The sequence below is a fragment of the Salmo salar genome, chromosome 08 (genome assembly GCF_965601325.2).
Source record: "Salmo salar chromosome 08, fSalSal1, whole genome shotgun sequence".
In the NCBI taxonomy this organism is placed as follows: Eukaryota; Metazoa; Chordata; class Actinopteri; order Salmoniformes; family Salmonidae; genus Salmo; species Salmo salar.
Genome location: NC_138298.1, coordinates 25287095 through 25300017, shown reverse-complemented (window position 1 = coordinate 25300017; position 12923 = coordinate 25287095). Strand labels below are relative to the sequence as shown.

The 12923-nt window shown below is 42.8% G+C and overlaps 1 protein-coding gene across 1 annotated transcript in view; it reads left to right on the top strand.

Moving 5' to 3' along the window:
• Nucleotides 1–8618: 8618 nt before the first annotated feature.
• Nucleotides 8619–12923, top strand: part of LOC106610354 (methylcytosine dioxygenase TET2) — a 56580-nt gene continuing 52275 nt past the window's right edge. Inside the window, exon 1 of the mRNA XM_045722890.2 lies at nt 8619–9266. The gene's annotated coding sequence lies outside the window, so the exon portion shown is untranslated. The remainder of the gene's footprint in view (nt 9267–12923) is intronic.

Sequence of the window (12923 nt, the reverse complement as noted above, 5' to 3'; positions counted from 1 at the left end):
TCCTCTGAGTGGACTTGTCTGATGGAGTGCGTGCATATGCGAGTTAATATTGTTATTGTAACTTGTGCTTGTGTGCGTTTACAATTTACTGTTGGTAGCAGTTACTGATAATTGTTATCTTATCTAGCCTTGATCTATACAGTCTTAATACAGGCATTTATATTTCTACAGTCCTTACAAATGGTATCATTGCTCTTGCATTGCTATGCTAATTGTGTACAGCCTATTCATGACTGTTTATCTCCTGTATTACAGAACCAAATCCTTCCCATGTTTATTTCCTGTCTGTTGTGCGTGTGGGTGGGGAAATTCCACGGTGACAGAATAAAGCTGTAACTCTGATTTTTCACTTTATAAACTCAGAGAGATTGCCACATTCCCCTCTGACCAGGGGAGGTGCTGTCACATCCTGACCATAGAAAGCTTTTATTTTCTATGGTAGAGTAGGTCAGGGGGTTTTCTCTAGTTTATTTATGTTTATGTTGGTTCTAGTTTCTTTTTTCTATGTTGGGGGTTTTGTCTAGTTTATGTATTTCTATGTGGGGTTCTAGTTTCTGTATTTCTATGTTTTGGGGGGGGGGGTGATCTCCAATTAGAGGCAGCTGGTCATCGTTGTCTCTAATTGGGGATCATATTTAAGTTGTTGTTTTTCCCACTAGGTTTTGTGGGAGATTATTTTGAGGTAGTGTATGTTTCACCTCTTCGTCACGGTTTGTTATTTTGTTTAGTAGTTTATTTGTATGTCTTGCATAGTTTCACAGTTATAATAAAATGTGGAATGATACACACGCTGCGCCTTGGTCTCCATCATACGACAGATGTGACAGGTGCTAGCAGGTCACAGATCTGCCCAAATGGAGAGTTGATACCTTCAGTTACAGTTGTTGGTTCGCTAGCTAGTGAATATTTGCCATATTAGCATAGGACATACACTATATGACAAAAAGTATGTGGACACCTGCTCGTCAAACATCTCATTCCAAAATCATGGCCATTTATGGGCATTTACTGCTATAACAGCCTCCACTCTTCTGGGAAGGCTTTCCACTAGATGTTGGAACATTGCTGCTGGGATTTGCTTCCATTCAACCATAAGAGCATTAGTGAGGTCGGTCACTGATGTTGGGCAATTAGGCCATGCTCGCAGTCGGCATTCCAATTCATCCCAAAGGTGTTCGATGGAGTTGAGGTCAGGGCTCTGTGCATGTCAGGTAAGTTCTTCACACCGATCTTGACAAACTATTTCTGTATGGACCTCGCTTTGTGCACAGGGACATATTATTTTTTATTTAACCTTTATTTAACTAGGCAAGTCAGTTAAGAATGATTTTTATTTACAATGACGGCCTACCCCGGCCAAACCCGGAAGATGCTGGGCCAATTGTGCACCGCCCTATGTGACTCCCGATCACGGCCGGACGTGATACAGCCTGGATTCGAACCAGAGACTGTAGTGACGCCTCTTACACTGAGATGCAGTGCCTTAGGCATTGTCATGCTGAAACAGGAAAGGGCCTTCCCTAAACTTTTGCCACAAAGTTGGATGCACAGAATCATCTAGAATGTCATTGTACTTTGTAGCATTAATATTTACCTTCACTGGAACTTAGCCCTAGACGATTATACCTCCTCCACCAAGCTTTATAGTTGTCACAATGCATTCGGACAGGTTGCGTTCTCCTGGCAACTGCCAAACCCAGATTAGTCCGTCTGACTGTCAGTCAGTGAAGCGTGATTCATCACTCCAGAGAATGCGTTTCCACTGCTCCAGAGTCCAATGGCAGCAAGAACCATTTCATGAAGTTCCCGTTCCTTTGCTTCCAGAGGCAGTTTGGAATTTGGTAGTGAGTGTTGCAACCGAAGACAGACGATTTTTACTCGTTACGTGCTTCAGCACTCGGCGGTCCCGTTCTGTGAGCTTGCGTGGCCTACCAGTTTGCGGCTGAGCCGTTGCTCCTGGATGTTTCCACTTCACTTACAGTTGACTGGGACAGCTCCAACAGGGCAGAAATTTGACGAACTGACATGTTGGAAAGGTGGCATCATACGACAGTGCCACGTTGAAAGTGACTGAGCGCTTCAGTAAGGACATTCTACTGCCAATGTCTGTCTATGGGGATTGTGGGGCTGTGTGCTCAATTTTATACACCTGTCAGCAGCGGGTGTGGCTGAAATAACCAAATTCACTCATTTGAATGGGTGTCCACATACTACACCATATATACACCATATATACACAGTGAATTTGGAAAGTATTCAGATCCCTTGACTTTTTCCACATGTTGTTATGTTACATCCTTATTCTAAAATGGATGAAAAAAATATTATAATCTCATCAATCTACACACCCCATAATGACAAAGCAAAAATGGGTTTTTAGAAATAAAAAAATGGTAATATCACATTTACATAAGAATTCAGACCCTTTACTCAGTACTTTGTTGAAGCACATTTGGCAGCGATTACAGCCTCGAGTCTTGCGTATGATGCTACATGCTTGGCACTCCTGTATTTGGGGAGTTTCTCCCATTCTTCTCTGCAAATCCTCTCAAGCTCTGTCAGGTTGGATGGGGAGAGTTGCTGCACAGCTATTTTCAGGTCTTTCCAGAGATGTTTGATCTGGCTCAAGTCCGGGCTCTGGCTTGGCCACTCAAGGACATTTAGAGACTTGTCCCAAAGCCACTCCTGCGTTGTCTTGTATATGTGCTTAGGGTCATTGTCCTGTTGGAAGGTGAACCTTTGCCCCAGTCTGAGGTCCTGAGCACTCTGGACCAGGTTTTCATCAAGGACCTCTCTGTACTTTGCTCCGTTCATATTTCCCTTGATCCTGCCACCACCATGCTTCACCGTAGGGATGGTGCAAGGTTTCCTCCAATCAAGTTGTCGAAACATCTCAAGGATGACCAATGGAAACAGGATGCACCTGAGCTCAATTTTGAGTCTCATAGCAAAGGGTCTGAATATATTTCTGAAAACCTGTTTTTGCTTTGTCAGGGAAAAAAAGGGGGGGGAAACGATTTAATCCATTTTAGAATAAGGCTGTATAGTAACAAAATGTGGGAAAAAATATCTGAATACTTTCCAATTGCACTGTATATACAAATGTAAGTCAAAACACCACAAAACAAGACATGGTATGAAGAAGAAGATACAGCTAGCTGGAACAAGCCACCACAATTCCCCACATTGTTGTCATTGTTGCTAGCTATCTGACCGTTCAGAACGATAACACCACACAGCCTTTTGCCTCTACGATGCGCGCGCATCATTTCAGTTACGTTGTCAACCTACCCATCTATTAGGCAGGTTTGAAAAAGCATCAAGGACTTAGCCCAAAATCCTTAAAAAAAATACAACAGCCTACATAAATATGGAAGTCGGTGACCAAGGAGAACAATATCAAAGGCATTTAATGCTTGACGCGGGATAATAGGATTGTCTCAGTAAGATGACCTCAGTCTCTGAAAAGAAAGACAAGCTACAAAGACAGGCACAAAACATTCCCTCTCCTTCTCCCCCTCCCACTGCAGAATCCATCACACTACTCAATATACGCCATCTATTCAATATTCACTCACTACCAAATTAAAGCACACGTCAATGCTGGATTCCTGGTAAGATTAAAAGGAATAACTACTTAGAATTGATTTTATTACAATGTCATCAATATTTGATCAACAGTTGCTCTCTCTGGGGAAAAAAAGCGGAAAGGTGCAGAGTGGACAGGTCTACTCTTAATTGAAATCATGTGAAGCAACTGGATCCTATCATGACAACACTAGAGGACAAGTAGGTTGTCTAGATACACATTCCAGCACCACCTCCACACTGAACCAGTTGAGGTATGTGGAATCCTCCTTCAGCAAGGCAGCTCAGGCTGCAAGCAAAGCACCAGTCCCAGTCTCACTCCTAGCCCTAACATATCTGAGCCGCAGCTATGCTGACCCCCCCCCCCCCATCCCCCCCGACCCTTGCCCCTGCCCCATGCCCCTCCCCCACGCTGTGTAAAAACAAATCTCCTTTCCTGCTCCGAGCCCTGAAACTATTGAGTCAACAAATGCCAGCTAGAGACTGCAAGGCAGACAGGCAGGCAAGCAGTCAGCGCCGATGGAAGAAGGGGTGGAGTCTCTCTCTTTAATAAACCTGGATTGGAGCCAAAGGCAGATTATTTTCAGACAATAACCACCTGTTAAAATCAGCACAGGGACAAAAAAGGGAGAATTAGAGCTATAGAGGGAAGGACCGATGGCTCTCTAACATGTGGTTGGCTAAAGAGAGGCCCCTGGAAGGTATTTGGAATGACTTCAAGGCACTCATATGGGAATTCGATTGTGTGGATTTCTAGTATTTTTTTCCATGGTGTACTATTCCAGAGAAATGTAATCCAGGCGCCAAATTTGTTTCCAATTCGGTTTTCGATTGTACTTTGCATTTTTGTACTTGTATTTATTAAGAATCCCCATTAGCTGCTGCCAAGGCACCAGCTACTCTTCCTGTGGTCCAATAATACTTAACACAAGACATTATTACATACTACCATAACATATCTACAATACAAAATCAATAATAAAGCAAAATAACAATATTCAAATGTATGTGTGTGTAGAGTGCGTGTTAGCATGTGTTTGCGAATGATGTGTCCCTTCACAGTTCGCGCTCTTCCGTAAGGTGTAGGTTTATCTGTTTTTTAAAATCTGATTTTACTGTTTGACTGAGTTACTTGATGTGGAAGAGAGTTCCATGTAGTCACGGCTCTGTCTAGTACTGTGCGGTACCCAGAGTCTGTTCTGGATTTGTGGACTGCGAAGAGACCCCTGGTGGCATGTCTTGTGGGGTATGTATGGGTGTCTGAGCAGTGTGCTAGTCATTTAAATAGACAGCTCTGTTTTTTTAACATGTCAATCAATACCTCTCACAAAGACAAGCAGTGATGCAGTCAATCTCTCCTCCACTCTGAGCCAGGAGAGATTGACTTCAGTGGCGGTCGGTGCCATTTAAGATGAGGGAGGACGTTGTTTTTTATGAGAATGGCTTTATTTCTATTACAGCATATTGGATGACTGTCATTCATATTCCATTCACCAAGATCAATGTAACAGAGATAGGTTTAGGCTACTACATGATACTCTAATTTTCCCTATACCCATCATGAGGTTGCTACAAGCTAGCCAATGAATGAAAGTTTACAACGTATGTGCACAGGTCAAGAGAAATGTGAGTAATCAAGGTGACAGACATTGACACATTCAATACCGCCTTGCACACTCTTGCCTGAATCTAGCTGTTTTAGGGTGTAATCATTAGTCTAACTGTTGCATAGGAATAATTGAACGTTTCTATTTTGTTCCGTTTAAGGAACTTTGTCAACAGAATCGGCGGAATGAATAAACCCCTGATCACACGCAAACACAGTTCACTTTCATAGCAGCCACATACAAACAGCATGATCCCTTTGATCGTTGTATAATTCTTTCTTGCATCTACGCACTCTCCTCCTCTCACCTTTTCCCTTCGCTTATGGACTTCAGTGCAGAACACATCAGCTCTGTGACCTGGCAACAAAAAAAACTTTACAAGCAAAACCTTCATATCATAACCACTAACTGCTACACACAGCCTACACACACAGCCTACATCGGTGTCACCATTTTAACGTCATAGTCAACATGGCTACTAGAACTAACGCATTAGTAAACCCACTACAATCATGCAGTACAGTGTACAGTCAGCAGCAAGCAGTTACACCGACAGGCCGCAGTGGCAATCAATTAATAAAACCAAAGGCTTACCTTGAGTTCCAGCGTTGGATAGCCATAGCCAACTAGCTAACATAGCATCCCTCTCTGTTTAATCCGGATGTTTGAGTCGGCTAAACTAGCTAGCTGCATTCATTAACTAATTAAGTGTACAATAGGTGAAAAAAAATACAACTAAATATAGCTCTCTCTCGCTTCTTCTTAATTTTTTAAAGAAATGAATTTGTTCCAAACTATTCCAACTATTGTGTTTCTCTCTCTTGGAGTTAACTTTTCACCACTGCAGTGGTAGCTAGCTGTAGCTTATGCTTTCAGTACTATATTCATTCTCTGATCTTTTGATTGGGTGGACACCATGTCAATGCATGCTACAAGAGCTCTGATAGGTTGGATGACATCCTCTGGAAGTTGTCATAATTACTCTGTAAGTCTATGGAAGGGGGTGAGAACCAGGAGCGTCCTAGGTTTTGTATTGATGTCAATGTACCCAGAAACTAACTGTCCTCCGGCTACACCATGGTGCTACCCTGCAGAGTACTGTTGAGGCTACTGTAGACTTTCATTGCAAACCAGTGTTTTTTAATCAATTATTTGGTGACGTGATTGTATTTAGTATAGTTTAATCTAAAAATTCTAACTTTTTAAAAATGTTTCACTATTTAAAAAAAAAAATACATTCACTGAGGGTGGTCCTCCCTTTCCTCCTTTGAGGAGCCTCCACTGATTGACATGCATATTATCAATGCTGGCTCTCCGTGTACATCTAAGGGCCATGCTGCTCTGTTCTGAGCCAATTGTAATGTGCCTATGACCCTCTTTGTGGCACTTGACCACATTAATGGACAGTAGTCCAGGTGTGACAAAACTAGTGCCTGTATGGCTTGTCTTGTTGATAGAGATGTCAAGAAAGCAGAGAAGCGCTTTATTATGAACAGACCTCTCCCCATCTTAGCTACCGTTGCATCAATGTGTTTTATCGACTTGCTCAATTTACACATTATTTAGTTGAGGTTTTGTCATGTCCTGACCTGACCAGTATAAGGGGTTATTGGTTATTGTAATTTGGTCAGGACGTGGCAGGGGGTATTTGTTTTATATGGTTCGGGGTGTGTGTGTATGTAGAGGGGTGTTGAATTTATGTGTTCCAAGGTATTTGGTTTATGTTCTTGTTTTGTATTCTAGGGTTTCTATGTTGTGTATTTCTGTGTTGGCCTGGTGTGGCTCTCAATCAGGAACAGCTGTACATCGTTGTTGCTGATTGAGAGTCATACTTAGGTCGCCTGTTTCACCTGTTAGTTTGTGGGAGATTGTGCTGTGTATAGCTTTGTGCCTTACCGGCCTGTTATTCGTCGGTGTGTTTTGTATACGTGTTTGTTTTGGGTTTTCCTTCTTTGTCCGTAATAAAGAAGATGAGTGTACATATTCCCGCTGCGTTTTGGTCTTTACCCTACGACACCCGTGACAGGTTTAGGGTTTAGTGAATGATTTGTCCCAAATACAATGCTTTTAGTTTTTGAAATATTTAGGACCAGCTTATTTCCTGCCACCCATTCTGAAACTGACTGCAGCTCTTTTTAAGTGTTGCATTGATTTCACTTACTGTGGTAACTGACGTGTACAGTGTTTAATCATCAGCATACTTAGACATACACTTAGTCATGTACTAAGTAGGCTGGTCTTGATCTTATGTAGTGCCATTGCCTCTTCTTCTTGCAAAACAATGAAGCAAATAGGCCTAATGGCAAAAGAGAGATACAAAGCCCATTTGCACACACTTCAACAGTATTTCAGCACAAACCTAGTGAATAATTCTAAATGAAATCCTAGTACTGCGATTTTTCATTCATGCAAGATGCAAGTTTGCCGACTTCCTAATTTCTGGGTTATATTATGATGGCAACAATCCACCACAGTTATTATGTTGACAGAGGGTAGGCGTAGTAGCCCATGGAAACAGTGGCAGCTACTACATAACTGTCAGGGAAACTCAAAACAAAGCCCTCGGCTGGGTGGTGTGTTAAACAGTAGCAGCTAATTAAACGTCCTGACAGCCATGCTAGGTCCGTCCTCGTTTCTCAAATACCTCACAGTGCTGAATTTGTATTTTTAAACATTCCCGCTCACACACCCTCTCCTTCTTTCTCTCTCCCGCTCTCTCTTTCTCTCCCGCTCTCTCCCCTCTCTCTTTGTCTCTCTGTCTCTCCGTCCCTCTCGCTCTCTCTCCGTCTGTCCCTCTCTCCCGCCATCTCCCTCTCCGTCCGTCTCCCTCTCCGCCGTCTCCCTCTCCCGCCGTCTCCCTCTCCCTCGCTACTAGCCCACGTGGCCAATGTCAACAGGAGGTGGGGCTCTTGGCAGACACATAAAGAAAAGGATGCTGCTGCCTGTATGGATCCTTTCAAAGGTTAGTGTTGTCTTACGCCTGCTCCAAAAATTAGCCTGCCTGACAGCCAAGGCGTGCCAAAACAAAACCCAGAAGAAACATTGGAAATGAGGGCAGGGCACGACTCGCGTACTCTGAAGACGAAGCTAACTGTCTTGAGAGACTGAGTAGAAGAAGCAAGTCTCCAAGGAGTCGTAAAGAAGCCACGAGGCAATGGGGGAACTCCTGAGACCTATGACAGCTTGAGAGAAACTGATGAAACCGAAAGAAGAACCAGGAAGTCAAGACGGAGAGAGGGGTGGTGGAAAAATCCCCCTAGAGCTCGGCATGAGTTTCCTTGAGTCACACACACACACACACACACACACACACACACACACACACACACACACACACACACACACACACACACACACACACACACACACACACTTCCTGTCTGACTAAAGGAAGGGGGGAGTGTGCCTCCCTGCTACTCTCCAATCCTCTGTTTCTCAGACAGACAGATAAGCCCAGAGAGCTTGTAGTCAGTTTAAAGGGATTGGACGGCGGAGCGGAACCCATGTCCTGTCACTGTGCAGATCCAGTCCGGTGCTTGGGGCCAGCCGTAGTCATAGTGTGCACTACTGTGTGCGGCTGAAGGAGAAGAAGGGAAAAAAAGGGGGAAAGAAAGCCCAGGCCCTTTGTGTGGTGGAGAGACTCACCAGGAGAGAGGTTTTCTCATTACTTCAGCTTTGCCAGCAAGGCAAGGCAAGGCAAGACTCTACCACTGACACACACACATACACACCAAACACAAACACACACACACATACACACGCACACACACACCGAACACACACACACAACTTGTCCACACGGCGTGCTGGCTGGCTGCTTCTCTGCCAGTTACATATGTGTGGCACTCGGAGTGGCCAACAGGGATACACCACCGACCGACCGGGCTTCTCCTCCTGATGATAAGAGTCGATGTTGACGTCAGAGACTGGCCCCATGAATATTGATGTTGGAGGATAGTCTGTTTCATAGAAGAACAGAAGGAAGCAAGATGGCGGCCCTTTAGGATTTGTTAAAGAGGAGATCCAGACGGTTTGTTGGAATTTCTACAAAGTGGAGGGACGTAAAAAGAGGTGAGACTCAGCTCCGTTTGTTTTTTGCACTCGTTGTCCTTCTCCTTTTGACCTTTTGTTGGTCTTTTCGGTGGCTCTGTGGCTTAGTACAAGGCATGCTAATGTTCCCTCAGCAAAAGCATGAGCTAGCTAAATTAATAAGGTGGGGGATATTAGATAAAGCTTCTCCTTCCAACATGGCTGACAATTTTCTTTTTTCGTTTTTGCTAGTTGAAATAGAGAGATATCAGTTTTTTGCCTCTGTTGGTCAGTGGACACTCAAGTAGCCTTAGGAATGTGTCTAGTGTAGAAAATGGAGACCTTGTTCAGTACTTTTCTTGAGGCATTATGAACAAGGAAAATCCCTCTGATGTTCAGTGCAACAGAGAAGCAGCTAGCTCCCAGTTGAAAAATATCTCATCTCTAAAATGGCCATTGTCCTTATTTTGACGTTTTATTTGAGTGCTTTGTTTTATAGGGAAAATATGTATCATTTTCTTCTGCAAATCTATCATAGAGAAGGACTCTTTAACCAGAAATCATTCATGCAGTCAGTTTCTGTCCTTTTTTCTTTGTAGTCTCACGGTTGTGTTCTTGTGTTGATTATTTTCTGCTATGTTGGGTCTAATTTAGAACAGCGCTATGCCTCCAGTCCATCACTAAGACTATAGTGCCTGGGAAAGAGAGCTGGGAGCGGGGGAGAGTGTAGCTAGCTTCTGGCTTTGTGCATCCTGTGAATCAGCTTTCATTGCATTCACCGGTGAATGACAAGCAGACACAAAGGCAGGCCAGCGCAGTCCAAGGAGTGGAAAAGAGAGAAGAGAATTGTGGTGGATAGCAGAGGGATGATGAGGTCAGAAGCTTTAAAGGAAATTGAAACTCAATACGACCACACCATTAGTTGAACGACACAAGAATTGGAATCCTGGAAGCAGGTCTTTTCCGAAATAGATTTTTTTTCCCAACTAGACCCCAACAAATATGTCTCCCAGAAGTTGACTCAGTTCTCTTACACCATGAAGTCACCATGAAAATGTTAAGAATCCAGCAATTGAACAACAACAACTATAATATAATATAACATATTAGGACATGTTAGCTTTGCATTATGCAAACAGTTTTCCTACTGTTTAACATATTAATCATTTAACACATAAAATGATATATGTTGTCTTTTGTGAGAGTCTGAGATAATGTGTCTGGGCAAAACACATGCACTGCCATGCAAGAAGCCAGCAGACAGCACCTTTAATAAACAGATTATTGTCAATACAAAGGCAGTAATGGAGGTGTTTCTAGCATTTACTCGATCTCAATTTGCATTTATGTTTTACTGATGAACAGAAAGGATTCGATGTTGTTGACATTTGTTTTTGTCACAATTTGCCGTATTTTGTCATGTATTTATTTGACATAAATTGACTTTAATTGAAAAGAAAACAAACCATGGCACATCATCATTAGCTAGCTAGACATCAGTACATAGCTATGCTATGCTAGCTGTCAGATACAGTACTAACGAATAATAGGGATTCCTACACACATCCAAGCTACACTAACCAGGATGACTGGTTTTATTAGCCCAACACCTCTCTTCCCCTGAACAAATTAGTTGCTAATGGAGCGTGTTGTTTTCCTGTTATCTTTGCTGAAGTTGCTAACAGGCCACATTTAGGATTAGCATCATAATGACCTACTAGAATATTACACAGATAAAGGCCTGCTATCTTTTGCCCTTATTTGTGTATTTGGGCTTGTGTATTGCGCTGGCCCTGCATGCACTTTCAATCGGGGGTCATCCCACAATAGCAGCTAGCAGTAGTAGTTTGTGTGAAATGCAAAGTAAGGCATGCCTGCCCAGGGGGAGCACAGCACAACAAGTGGCTACTAATGAGCTGTTGTAAATAAACACCACAGCCAAGGGGAGGTGCACAGTGCAGAGGCTAACATATGCTAATGCTAGAACAATGAAGGAATCTCAGCCAAGTGCTACAAACTAATATCACCTGTGATAGCTTGGAATGCCAGGGTAAATGTATTAGGCTAAAGCTAGCCTAACGGGGGAAACGTATTGGAGGGAACTGCAGTTATGTTAAGCAAAAAATGTCAGTTGCTCGTTAAAACTAATCTAGCTATTTGAACTGTTGATTAAGGCAAATCTTCATCTGCATTTTAGTCAATGACTCCACCATATAAAGTATACATAGAATTTAAAAATATATATATATCTTTACCACAGAACTATCGACAAACTAAAATGTTCCTCCGTGATATCAGAGAACAGAGAGCAATATATAAGTATTCACAGTTTCATTATATTTTGAAGAAGGCATCAAAAGCCTTCGATGCAACAATGGCAGCGTGGCTCCGGCTCTGTTTTGATTTGGTAAGCATGGTCAATGACTGCGCAGCGTCAACCTATCTCCTAACGTAACTAGGGGAGTGCACCGTAGTACTCCATATTTCTCGTGAAGTTTGTTTTGACTGGATGAGGTAGTATACTGTTTTTTTATGTTTTGAAATGAATTGTGCCATTTGAGGCTCATTTGCCCCAGATAAGATAATGTAGAGAAATAGGCCTTGAGTGAAAATAATTCTACTTGATTCATATTGGAGCTGTATGCTTAATAACCTAAGCTAAAGGATAAGACTAGCTTTATTTTGTAGTGGATCAAACAGCTGCAAGCCAATATTGGAGGATGCATGGACTTCGTCTTTGAGTTAAGTGTGTCTTTCTTGAGTTGACTGCATTTCTCAGTAAGTAGACTGAAATCAATCCACATTGCACTGCTTACATCATTGATACTGCAGAATGTTAGTCGAGGAAGACATTTTTATTTCAATGGATATATTAGATGGTACCAGACAGCAAGATTGCTATACAATAGTTTGTTTCTCAACTTCTATCAAGAGATAATAGTGTGCTATCATAAGTACAGATATAAAGCGAGACAAAAAAGTCAGTTACTTCATTTATGGGTAAAATATTGTGCCCAAAGCAATGACTAGATTGTGTAATTTTACCACAGAAGGAGGTCTTTGCACAAGACAGGAGTCACTTGGCAAGCCAAGATATTGTCTTGAACATACAACCTCCATTGTCCCTTTGTGCTGTTTTCATTAACACCACATGTGTTGTTACATCAGCATTGGAAAAAGGCACCATATCTGCGCCAGAGATCCTAGTAGGGAGAATGTCAACACATGGTGGCTAGAGGAGGGTGAGGGGGGGGGGGGGGGGGGCAGTCCAGTCAGAAAGATCAATCACACGAATGGACATGGCTGTTCTCATCAATCCACACCCACTGATAAAGCTGGGTATGGTTGGACTACTCCCCTTGCTTCTTCCCCTTTATGTTATCTAAGGGAGAAAAGACAATATCAAGCTTTGGGGGTAAGAATGTCCAGTGGTTTCAGTCTCCATGGTTTCTGCAACAATGCTGTCCATTCACAATGGGCTGGGTTTTACCTCTGACCTCCAACCGCAGGCCACGCATCACATTTCGACCCCAAAGGCCACGGTAACCCTGCTGCAGCGATGACACAGTGGAACAGGTTAAGAGACATTTTAAAATGCATTGCCTCTGTGTAGCTACCAACCTGGCTCTGTTGATCACGTCCCTCCTCCTCAGACAAAATGGCGACATACTGTGTCTCATATTGACCTCTGGAGATATT